This window comes from Corvus brachyrhynchos, unplaced genomic scaffold, assembly GCF_000691975.1.
Source record: "Corvus brachyrhynchos isolate BGI_N302 unplaced genomic scaffold, ASM69197v1 scaffold175, whole genome shotgun sequence".
NCBI lineage: Eukaryota > Metazoa > Chordata > Aves > Passeriformes > Corvidae > Corvus > Corvus brachyrhynchos.
Window position 1 is genome coordinate 5473991 of NW_008238448.1, and position 10762 is coordinate 5484752.

Genomic DNA, 10762 nt, shown 5'->3' on the forward strand with positions numbered 1-10762 from the left:
GAGCCTTCTTTCATTGCGTGGTTGCTGTCATCCACACCATGCACCACAGTGTGTGAGAATGCCTGGAGAGTTAAGAGTGGTTCAATAGAGAGGACTTTGAGAAGAAGCTCCTGAGTACACAAGGCACATACAGCTTGAGGGAGGGATCAAAGTAACAGAGCTTCATGTTCATTTTTAAAAATCCATAGAATTCTTTCCCCTAAATGTTAAAGAGATAGAGAACACATTCTCTTTTTTTCTACCAACTCTCTCCTTTGCTTCTCTCACCTCAAAAAATGGGAAAATGTGCTTGCTTTGAGATCTTTTAGGTCTGAGAAACTGAGAGGGTAGAAAGCTCTCTTGTTCTTTATTTTGCTTCACTTGGAAGACCTGGAGAACACAAAAGAAAGTGCTTCTTTGAGTATTTGGTTTTGTTCTGTTACTGTCCTTCAAGATGTGTCCTTCAAGCTTATGAACAAGCTTTTGGAATTTTTATGGAGGAACCAGAGGATTCAGAAAATAAATCTACACTTTTCTAAGTGCCAGATAATATCTCTGAGGCAAGAATCCTGCTGTAATATCAGGAACTTCCTTAGCACTAGACCAGTGCCAAATCTGCCCAGTTAGGTGACAAGTCCAGAAGATGACCTGAACATGGTGTCTCAGTGTGTTGTCAGAGATAAGACATTACATGCCAGAAGGCTCCTTCAGCTTGTAGGGTCAGGTCCAATGAAAAATAAAAAAGGACACTGAGAAATAGCTATGGCAAATAAAGCTTGTGTACTGTTTAACAGGTGGGTGGTGAACCATTGGCATGTAAAGTGAGGGAGATGTCTTTCTGGTCAAAGTCAGGTCACCTAAGCTTTCCAAAATTTCTATTACACAGTATGAAACAGGCTATTTTTAAGGAGAGAAGGAAGGGCCATTGACTTCAGGCTGACATCTCATTTGCCTGCATTGTGGTTGAAGCACGTGCTGTGGTCTGCAAACCAATATTGAGACTAAACTGCTCGTTCATATGTATGAAACACTGTGAAGGAACTCTGTCATTTGCAATAATGTAAAGACAATGGACATAAGAGATCTTCCTCCAGATATAAAAGAGGAATGAAAAGTGTGAGGGTTTTCCCCTATCCATAGAAATCAGCCCCAGGGCACACAGTTTCCTTTGGAGCAGTTGTTCTCTGCCCACGCTGTCTCTTTCTCCAGGGTCACAGAGGCTCTTGGTACCCTTCTCTGTAGCACTGGCTCTGTGTAGTGATTTAATAACTCACATTTATTGCAAAACTACTATTCATATTCCATTAGACTGGGGAAGGGGCAGGCTGTGTGCAGCAGTAGCCATGTACATTCTCATGGTTCACAAACTCGTGACACTTGACAAGTGAGAGGAAATTGCATTTTTCCCCACTGTAAAGCAGCTACGGCAATGGAAGGTGTGAAATTAGTCAGTCTTAACATGTATTAATCAAGGAAAGGAACTTGAAGATGCCCCTGGAGAAAGACAGACTGAGAGGCTGGGCCTAGAGCCTTTTTTTTGCTGGTGGCACATGCTAGAGAGACAGCTCTGGTCAGTGGCAGTGGAGGGGCTGGGTACAAGCGCTGGGCAAGAGACAGTTCAGTAGCCAGTCTGGAGAGACCACGCTATCATGAAAACAGTTAAGAGCCAGAGGCTGATGAGGATTTCAGCACTGGGAGCAGGAGGAAGGGGAAATTTGGAAACAGCAGGTCTAAGGGAAACTTTCCTGAGCCACCTGGGATTTCAGTGTCTTTGGGTTGTTCCCAGTGGAAGGGATTCATTTGTCTGTGCAGCTTCTCTGCTCCAATGCTGTCCCTGCAGGTGTGGCAGGTGATGGATCTGCACAATGTGTGTGTTCCCTGGTCGTGTGGATCTGCAGGTGTCCAACTGCTGACAAACCTGCTTTGCACAGGACGACGCTGCATCCTCCTCCCTGCAAGCCCTGCTTCCTCCTGGGTGGCTGTGACACTGGCACACAGAGACATTCTGCTTACATCACTGGGCTGGAGGAAGAAGTATCAGGAGAGAGAAGCTTGTGTCTGTTTCCCCATTCCCCTGGGAAACTGGCTGGAAAATCCCAAGCTGGCCTGAGGTTTAGTGCCTCTGGAGTGCTGGGAATGGTGTTGGACGTACAAGAAGACAAGAAATCGCAAGCCAGCACACAGACAGTGATAATCACTGTCCTCCATGCACAGCCAGAAAGGTGCTCTTCCCTCCAACTCTGCCTGCAGAATCACTGAGAGCTCACAAAAAAGCTTCATCCTTGCACATTCTTTTATTCAGTGTGTTATTCACCCTCCCACTTCGGCTTATAGTTGTGCTTGTTTTCTCCTGTGTTCTAAGGCTGTGTGTTCGAGGTCTCTGGGTGGACAATGATTGGTTTTGGTGCTGAATTCAGCTTTTTGGGGTTGATGCAAGACTGATTCTATTAATGAAATTTGAGGTGACTTCTTAGCTCTAGCAATGTGAAAGGGAGTACAGCTCACCTTGCAGATGGTTGACTAAAATATTAAACAGTGATTCACCATTACTCACTGTCGCATCAGCTCATAAATTTAAAACAACTCACTTTCCTATCTTTTTTTTTAATTTAAGGAAAAATAAAAGAAGTAAAGCTTTATCATGCATAACTAGGCTAAGTTGATTCTCTAGAGAGGTTAGCTAATAAACTTTTCACTAGATTCTGCCTCTTTACGCTAGTTGAGAACTGAAGCAATGAGGGGGGAAGAAATCTTGCTTTTCTATGTTAATAGGAAAAAACCCTGGACTGGTGACATCTCTGGCAAGAAAGTGGAAATGTGAATGCAATTGTCCATTGTATTACTTAGAAGGATGAAAATAACAGCTGGACACTGTGATTACAGGCCACAGGAAATAAGAAGGTGCTGTGAGTTGTTTCAGGGGTCCCTATTAGCTGTCATTAGGCATTGCCCAGGAAACAATTTGTATCTACTGAAATCCTCATTAAAGCATTCTCATGGATTTGTTCCTCTATACTAGGCAGGTTCTTCCCTTCAGCAAGCCTCTGTCCCCTAGGCTGGGCACTTAACTGCTGCTGGGCATTAGGGGATCTCTGGCATGTATTTTCCTATTTGTTTTCAGTTTACAGTAGGTTCAGTGTCTCGGTGTTCAGAGTGCCATGGGGAGTAAATATGCTGAGTGGGATGCAGTCCCTGCCCAAAGATTGAGCCAGAGAAGAGACTGCAAGAAGAGACCAAGACTACCAAGGTGAGTGGCAAAACTAGAAATTTGAACTCCTGGTTCTCGTGCCAGGACTCCCTCTGCATACACCAGGCTACTTAATTTGACTTCCCTTGAAAGGGGAATAAGGCCCCTCTCCACTGATTTTGAGCTGCTCCTGAGAGTTGTAATAGTTGATTTTGGCCCTGGTACAAGCTACCTCCCATGCACAGCCATGACCTTATCAGTGCTTGTGCCTTCTGAGACTCATCTAGAGGTCTCCCATGGTTGGACCAGTGCATGCAGCACTTTGTGTGCCTGCTTGGGAAAGAACAGTTGTTGAGGGACATCTGAGAGGATGGAGCCAGGCTCTTGTCAGTGGTGCTGAGCCACAGGACAAGAAGCAGCGGGCAGAAAGTGATGCACAGGAATTTCCACTGGAACATGAGGAAGAACTTCTTTCCTGTGCAGGTGGAACATTGCCCAGAGAGGTTGTGGAGTCTCCCTCATTGGAGAACTGTCTGGACACAATCCTGTGCCATGTGCTCTGGGATGGCCCTGTTTGAGCAGGGAGGTTGGACCAGATGACCCACTGTGGTCCTTTCCAACCTGACCCATTCTGTGATTTGCTGACTAATACCAAAATTCAATGATTTTGCTATCTTGTATCATCTCTCATCATCCTCTGGTGGTTGTAGCGCTTACTTTTTAATGTCAAGTAGAAAGTAAGCCCCATATTTAATGATTATTCTGCTGCTGTGAGTGAAAGCTAATGGGACCATAAGCATCTCTATTCTGCCAGAATGCTGTTTGCTCTTTCCTTCAGGCAGATAAAAGCAGAGAGAGTCAGCCTAATAAAACAACATATCATGAGCCCTGTCAGTGATCAACAAACACTTCTGAAAAAGAAGGATGGCAGAAAAGCACTGGCTCTAATAGCTTTCAATTGTAGCAGTGAGATGAAGAGAGTGAAAGCTCCTCCCTTTTGTGCTAAAGGGGAGAGGGTCCCCAGCTTGCATCTGCTCTAGGGTCTTCCCGACATTGGTGGTGCATTGTCTCATGCAGGAGTGAAGCCAGAATGCATCCAGAGGAAGTACTGTGGTTCACCAGGCTTCTCCCGAGTTACGAAGTTCTGCCACGAGACAGTTGTCTTCGCGTTTTGTCTCAACTGCTCTCTTGTAATGAGCCTTGCTCACAAACCAAGTTTGATGATAGAGTCCCCATGTTGTCTGTTATCTCACCAGGTCTGTAAACTCTGTGCTCATTCTTCAGCACTGGGTAGGTATGCCTGGTGCCTTTGCAAAGGTCGGATGGGATGGGTCCCCTGGCAAGCCCGGGAAGCAGAATTTGACTCATACTGCAGACTCCTCTTGGTGCAGCCTGGACCTTGCAGTAAGCATGATGCGTGAGTGTTGGAGAGTGAGAAAAACACTACAGACCTGAGGCTCAGGCTCTCCAGGGCCTCTTTCCTAGCTTTGCAGGTGAAGATGGCCTTTAATATCACCCTTGTCTCAGCTCCCAGCTCCTCTTTGCAAACCATCACTGTGCTGGCGCTAGGGTTTGTTTGGAAGAGGAAGCATTGCCATGGGCTCCCAGAGAAGTTGCCATGCTGTTGTGCTCACATCATCTGCATCTCTCCTGGTGGTGCCTTTCCTGTTTCAGGTGCTGGTCACATGCAGGCTGCCCCAGAGCATTGAGGAGTTCAGGGAGTTCAGGACTGACCAGTGGAAATGGAAGAGGGCAGGCAGTAGTAGTGCAATGTTGCCCACTTACACCAGCATTCATGCTGCCCATATGATGCCAAGGGTAGGAGTTTGAGAGCTGTTGTAGATGATGTCTGAGGGAAAACTGCCTGGAGAATGGTGTATTTGTCACTTAGATGTTGGGTATGACAGGAAAAGCACATGGTTCTTCCCCTCCTTGTGTTCTCTGCCCTTAGACACCATGGCAGCCTGGGAACAGCCAGGATTTATTTTGGTGTCGTAGTGTTGTCCTGGTGAAGGGTGGGTCCTATTCAACCTTTCTGTCCCTTCAGGGTTCCTGTGAAGATTTCCTGCTTTCTACCATAAAGGGGGCCAAAAATGCTTAAGGAAATGACAGTTTCCGAGGCAACCGCACTTAACAATTTCATCAATTAATCAGGAGGAAACTAAGGAAGAGAATGGGAAGCAGATGCTCGGAGCAGGACAAGGCTATGAATGATTGATGTCATCTAAGAGACAGGCAGAATTTACTCCAGGAGAGACCTCAGCCTGAGGCTGAGGCAACTTCCTATGCAAGAGTTCATTACTGCAAAATGATGGCAGGGAGCCAGGAATGGCTTCCTAGGTGAATGTCCAGTCCAGTATTTAGAAAATGATGAGGTACACTGCAAAAATACAGGCTGGCTCAGAAAGGTATACGAAGGCTCAAGGAGAGATGGAACAGAAGTCATATGCTGATTTTCCCTGCCACATGTGACAGTTCTCCTATTGAGCCTAATAAAAATGGATTTTTGATGTTCCCCAGTCAAAGTTACAAGTAGGTGTGATCTCTTCAAGATGTTAAAAGCCTGCTGTATTTGTGCATGATGTGTTAGCTGACCTGTCTGCTGCACTTCAGGCAGATGCATCCAACAACCAGTACTGCCCTGAAGCACTGCCTACATCTGCAAGGCAGCTGAGGGAGAGGTTGGATTTCTTCTGGGGATCCGTGGTGGGAATAAAGGCTGTAGAGGTCTTAACCAAAGGCATCAATGCTCTTGTTCAAGCCCTGCTGAGAACAACAATGACAAGGGGAGGAAATCAGGCAGTGATTTGTCAGGTTATGGTGAATCTTTGCTCTTCGCTTGCAACTTGATTGGAATGATAATGAAAAGCTCTTAAAGATGAGACAAGGAAGTGAAAAATGTCATGATGAAGTAGAAGTTTGTTAGAGTAACTTTTAATCCATTCTTTTTTCCTTTGCTTTTTAAATGTATACTTTTTTTTTCTTTGTGGCTTTTTTTTATATTGTTCCTTCGATTTCTCTCCACATTTAACAATCCAACTTTTTTTTTTTTTTTTGGTGGAAGCAACTAACTGAACCAAATGATTGAAACAGCATTGTTAGCATCCCTTCTATATGCAGCACAGCTTTTCTCTATATGAATTCATGTGACACTGTATTTTCCTTAACACTTTCATTTAAGTGAGTGCCGGAACAGACCTTTTGCATTAATCAGCAAGAGAAAACAAACCATCTCTTGCTATAACCATTTGTTCCTTTTACCTCAGTAATAAATCCCTCCTGGGAATAAGGAGTTCATGTAATTTATCACTGATCCTTGTAATACACATTGTGGTACCGTATTTCACATGCCTGGAGTGCATCTTTTGATTAGAGCAGACATCATCTTTCTGCTTGTAAAAGCAAATGAAAAGTTGCTCTCCATGGCAAAGTTGAAATGAGTATTAATGGCATTAAATAATCAGTAAGTAAAAGGGCAGGGTTCAAATAATCAAAGTGTTCATAAGGAGGAAAGCTAATCAGAAATGTTAGAACCAGATTAAATTTGTTGTCTTTCCTAGGATGGATTTATTGTCTTTAATGATATCAGCCCTGTGGCTTTTCCTTTTCTGATACTTTTGAAAACCATTAAGTACACATGCCAGCCTGCATTATGGGTACCTGAGATATTAGACATTAGAGCCTTTGATTTCTTTTAGTTAATTCATTTTAGGCCTTTTCTTTGGTAAGGAGTTTTCACACAAAGCAAACAGGATTAAGGAGCATTTCCAAAGCAAGGGAATGCAATTTTCTTACAAGGTGCAATTTTCTGCATCCCTCAAGGGATGAGCAGGGACATGGATCTCTCTGCATGTATCAGGTGAGGCTGGTGGTCCATGATGGTTCAACACTGCATGTATGTCAATTCTGTGTCAGGAAGAGGAACGGAATATCAGGGTCTCAGCCAGGACAATTTCATGAACAATGCCATCTGGAGCTTCACTGTCCCCAGGTGCTTCCCAGTGGCCCAGAAGGTCTTTTCTCAGAAAGTCTTTTCCAGGTGGCAACTCAAGCTTTCAGTCAGAATGGGAAGGTGTGAGGAGCAAATAAATAGGCCATGGGGTGTGCCTTAGACATGAGGGGTTGGGAAGTTGATTCCCTGAGTTATGGGCATGGCCCATTTTAGTGTGGGAGCTCAGCACTTAAGTTACTTTCCCTTGCCTCTCCTTATAGTGTCTCCCACCTGGCAAGCAAGTAAAGAGGGACGTAAGAAGATCAGAGGCACCACAAAATGCCATCAGGTATTTTCAACCATTCTGTTCAGCTGCTGTCTAAACATAAAAGACATAAAGGAAAGACATAAACTGGGCAAGGGGTCAGTTCCTCCCCATGCCAGGGTGTTGCCCTGGAGTCTGTTCCCTTGCCTGTGGGTCAGGCTTGAGTGATGGCCATTTCCTAGGATGACTGGGGAAGACATTCCATGGGTAAAATGACCATCCTGAAGGAAGTATTATACCAGATTGTGAGAGGGAACTACAGAGGGTCGTCAGCCCTCCCTCCCATGACATCTTGGGTGACGGCTCTTGCTGTTGTGACTCCTGGACACCTAGTAAAAAGGGTTCTATTTCTTTCCAGCTCCCTCGCTTTCTAACATCCTGCTAAGATGCCAAACGCATGACTTTTGTGTTGGTCTGCTGAAATGACAAATGACGTGGGGTAAGTGAGTTTAACATCAGACTGAGTGAAGGAAGGGCAGTTAGTTGTGTGGTCTGGCCCATAAATAGTTTCCAGAAGCCTGCTGGCAATCTGACACTGCTTTATTACTTGGACTGTGCTAATTATAAGCCACTGCAGTGGGAGAGTAAGGAGAATGAGTGATGTGCTCTCTTGGGCACTGAGAGCCTTGTGACTGGCTCAGTTTCTGTTTCACAGCAAACCTTTGTGTCACAGTTTCAGACCGCGGAAGCTGAAAGTCCTTTGTGCACAGGGGAAAATGTTAAGGGTCAGCTGTGGTTAACCTGCAGATAGCAGTAACAAAAGCAAGTATATGTCCATCTCAATGGACTGCAGAGTCAATTACATCCATGATGAGGGCTTGGCTCGTGCTCAAAACCGGGGTGTCACAAGAAGGGGTGACAGATGCATACTGCAGAAAGTTGAAGTGGTTTCTTTTGCTGTGTACTGCTTACATGATGACAAAGTTCTCAGAGGAAACTCTTGTTATCACAGCATCAGTTTAAAGCCCCTCCTGGCCAGAAATGGACAAACTTGGATTAACCCTGACATAACCAAAGTCAGAAACAAAACAGAGAATGCTCTTGTGTGCACATGTACCCACCATGGGTATGACCAGGAATACTGCTCCAAAACTGCTGAATTAAATAAACTTCAGGAAACTCTCTGCTTTCCTGAGAAAAGTGATCTGTCTGTATTTCAAATTGTTTGGGGTTTTTTTGCTGTTACTCAGCAGCACCTCAAAAATATTGATCCATTTGTTGTGATCAGACACAAAATGGCTGTTTAAATTAAAGAACAGTGGCACTGGACAGGCACTCTTTATAAATCAGAGGACCTGGTCTTTGAGATATGTTAGATGCTGCTCGCTTCTGAAAAGGCATGGAAAACAAGCATGAGAGAGCAGTTACAGTGGCTGCACATCACCTGCATGGATGTGGACTGCCAGCTGGGAAAGCCTTTGGTTGTGGCTCTGCACAGCGTAATGAACTGGGCAGCAGTTTGGTTTCTTTCCGTGAAAGAGCTACACTGGTCTGACTGCAGAAAGGGGCACAGGTATTTCCTTGATATTTCCATTTAAAAGATGGGGTTGACCTTTGGGAATATATTATTCACTCAAGCAACGGTGTCCTTTGTGCCTGCCTGGCCCAGGCTTGATGTACTTGCAAAGTTGCAGCTCGGATGAGCTGCCTGTTTCCTAGAACAAGGTGAGGCAAAATGATGGATTAAAAAAATTCTGACATCTTCAGGACTCTTTCTGCTTTGAAGCAGAATGTGGTATTTGGTAGAAGAAAGTCAGCTCAGGGTCATGCTTTCTTAGCTCTAGCTAGAGGTTGCACTGATCAAAGCTATCTTTTTTTTGAGTCAAAACCTCCTGCTGTAAAATATCAAGCATAGAGTCTGAAAGCAGGTAAGTCTGCTCAGCTCAGACCACAGATATCTTAGTGTTTTGGAGGATGCAAAGAGCATCTTGATTTTGAATGTTTTGGGCAGAGCAATTCCAGAGTGGAAGGGGCTGAAGGAACTCTAGGTGGTCATGGACACAAAACTAGTCTCAGTACTGCTGTAACTAATTCAAAGGAGGAATCTTCTCCTGGCTTCTGATGAAGGGAAGCGATGGCTGGGGCAGATACTTCCTCAGTCATGGTCTCCAGTTTGCAAAAAAAAAGGACATTTAAATAGATGAGATGAGTATCCAGGAACCAGAGGACTCCTCAGCTCCTTCACCCATAGACTGACCTCTGCTGACCTTTTACAACCAGTCAGAGAAACTAACACTGCTGTGGACTGTGTTTCAGATGGTGAGGAAAGCAAGGGAAACAAACTGTGCTCCTGTAAGAGGTGAGGATGTAGTTGCATCCTCTGGGAACCTGCTTTCCTTGCTGCAGGTGTGCCTGCCCTAGACTGATGAACTGAGTACCAGCTGATCTGTTGAGCAGGCTGGGAAGGGATTCCACTGCTCCTGGTGATATGGAGGTGATTTGGGATAGGACCATTCTCTGGGATTGTCCATCTCTATGTTTGGTCAAGCTTTGCCTTATTTTATCCAATCATCTAACAAACAGTTATAAACTCAGAGAGTCCATGTGATATTCTTCTCTGAGCTATATTGCTGGACGAAAGGGAAAATGCACAGAACGTGAGAAAAACAGGAAGGGAGAGTATCAGGTACTGGTGATGGAGGTCTGCTGTCTCCTTCTAGTGGAATGTGTCTGTTTATCTTTTTGCAAATTATCTTCTCTTTCCCAAGGGAAACCTCCCATTCAGCTTTGCCTTCAGAAAGTGGAGCAGTGGAATGATGTCTTCTGAAGACAAGATGCTTGTTAGCAGGGCCTCTGGTGCTAACAAGAGTCAGACCAGTGTAGAAAAGTTAAATATAAGTGCTCTATAATCTTGGCTTTCCTAGTCAGAGCTGGATTCTGAGCTCAGTTGTGAGCCCATCCACATCTCTGTCTTGGCTCTGACTGTCCCAGCTTGCAGCACTGCCTGGCTGTGGTTCAGGTGAAACAACAGTCAGGGAGTACTCCCTGGATGGATAGACAGAGGAGAGAGTTCAGTTGTATGGAAGTAAATTCTGCTGTGCTGTTCTAGGCCAGAGAGGAAACCTTGGCCCGTGTTATTTCCCAGCCCAGATAAAGCTATTCAGATTTCAGCCTGTGGTCAAGACCCATTGGAGCAGTGATGCCTTTGAGTCACACTAGAGTCAGCAGAGCATCACCTCCCCTGCTGGAGAGATAAGCAGCAGCATTGCCAGCATGCTGCAGTCTCTAGGGAGGGAACTTTGGCAGCTGAGACATGGAGAGCTGTAAGTGCTGGTGCAGGGTCCCATGTGCCATCCTCTGGAGGCCCACCTTGGTATTTGAGTCAGAATGACTCCTCTTT

General features: G+C 45.1%; 1 long non-coding RNA gene across 1 annotated transcript; it reads left to right on the forward strand.

The window, feature by feature from the left end:
• Nucleotides 1-2915: 2915 nt before the first annotated feature.
• LOC108447290 lies at nucleotides 2916-7959 on the forward strand. The gene is made up of 3 exons (XR_001862763.1): nucleotides 2916-3226; nucleotides 7379-7446; nucleotides 7781-7959. It is a non-coding gene; the product is annotated as an uncharacterized LOC108447290 (long non-coding RNA).
• The last annotated feature ends 2803 nt before the right edge of the window (nucleotides 7960-10762 follow it).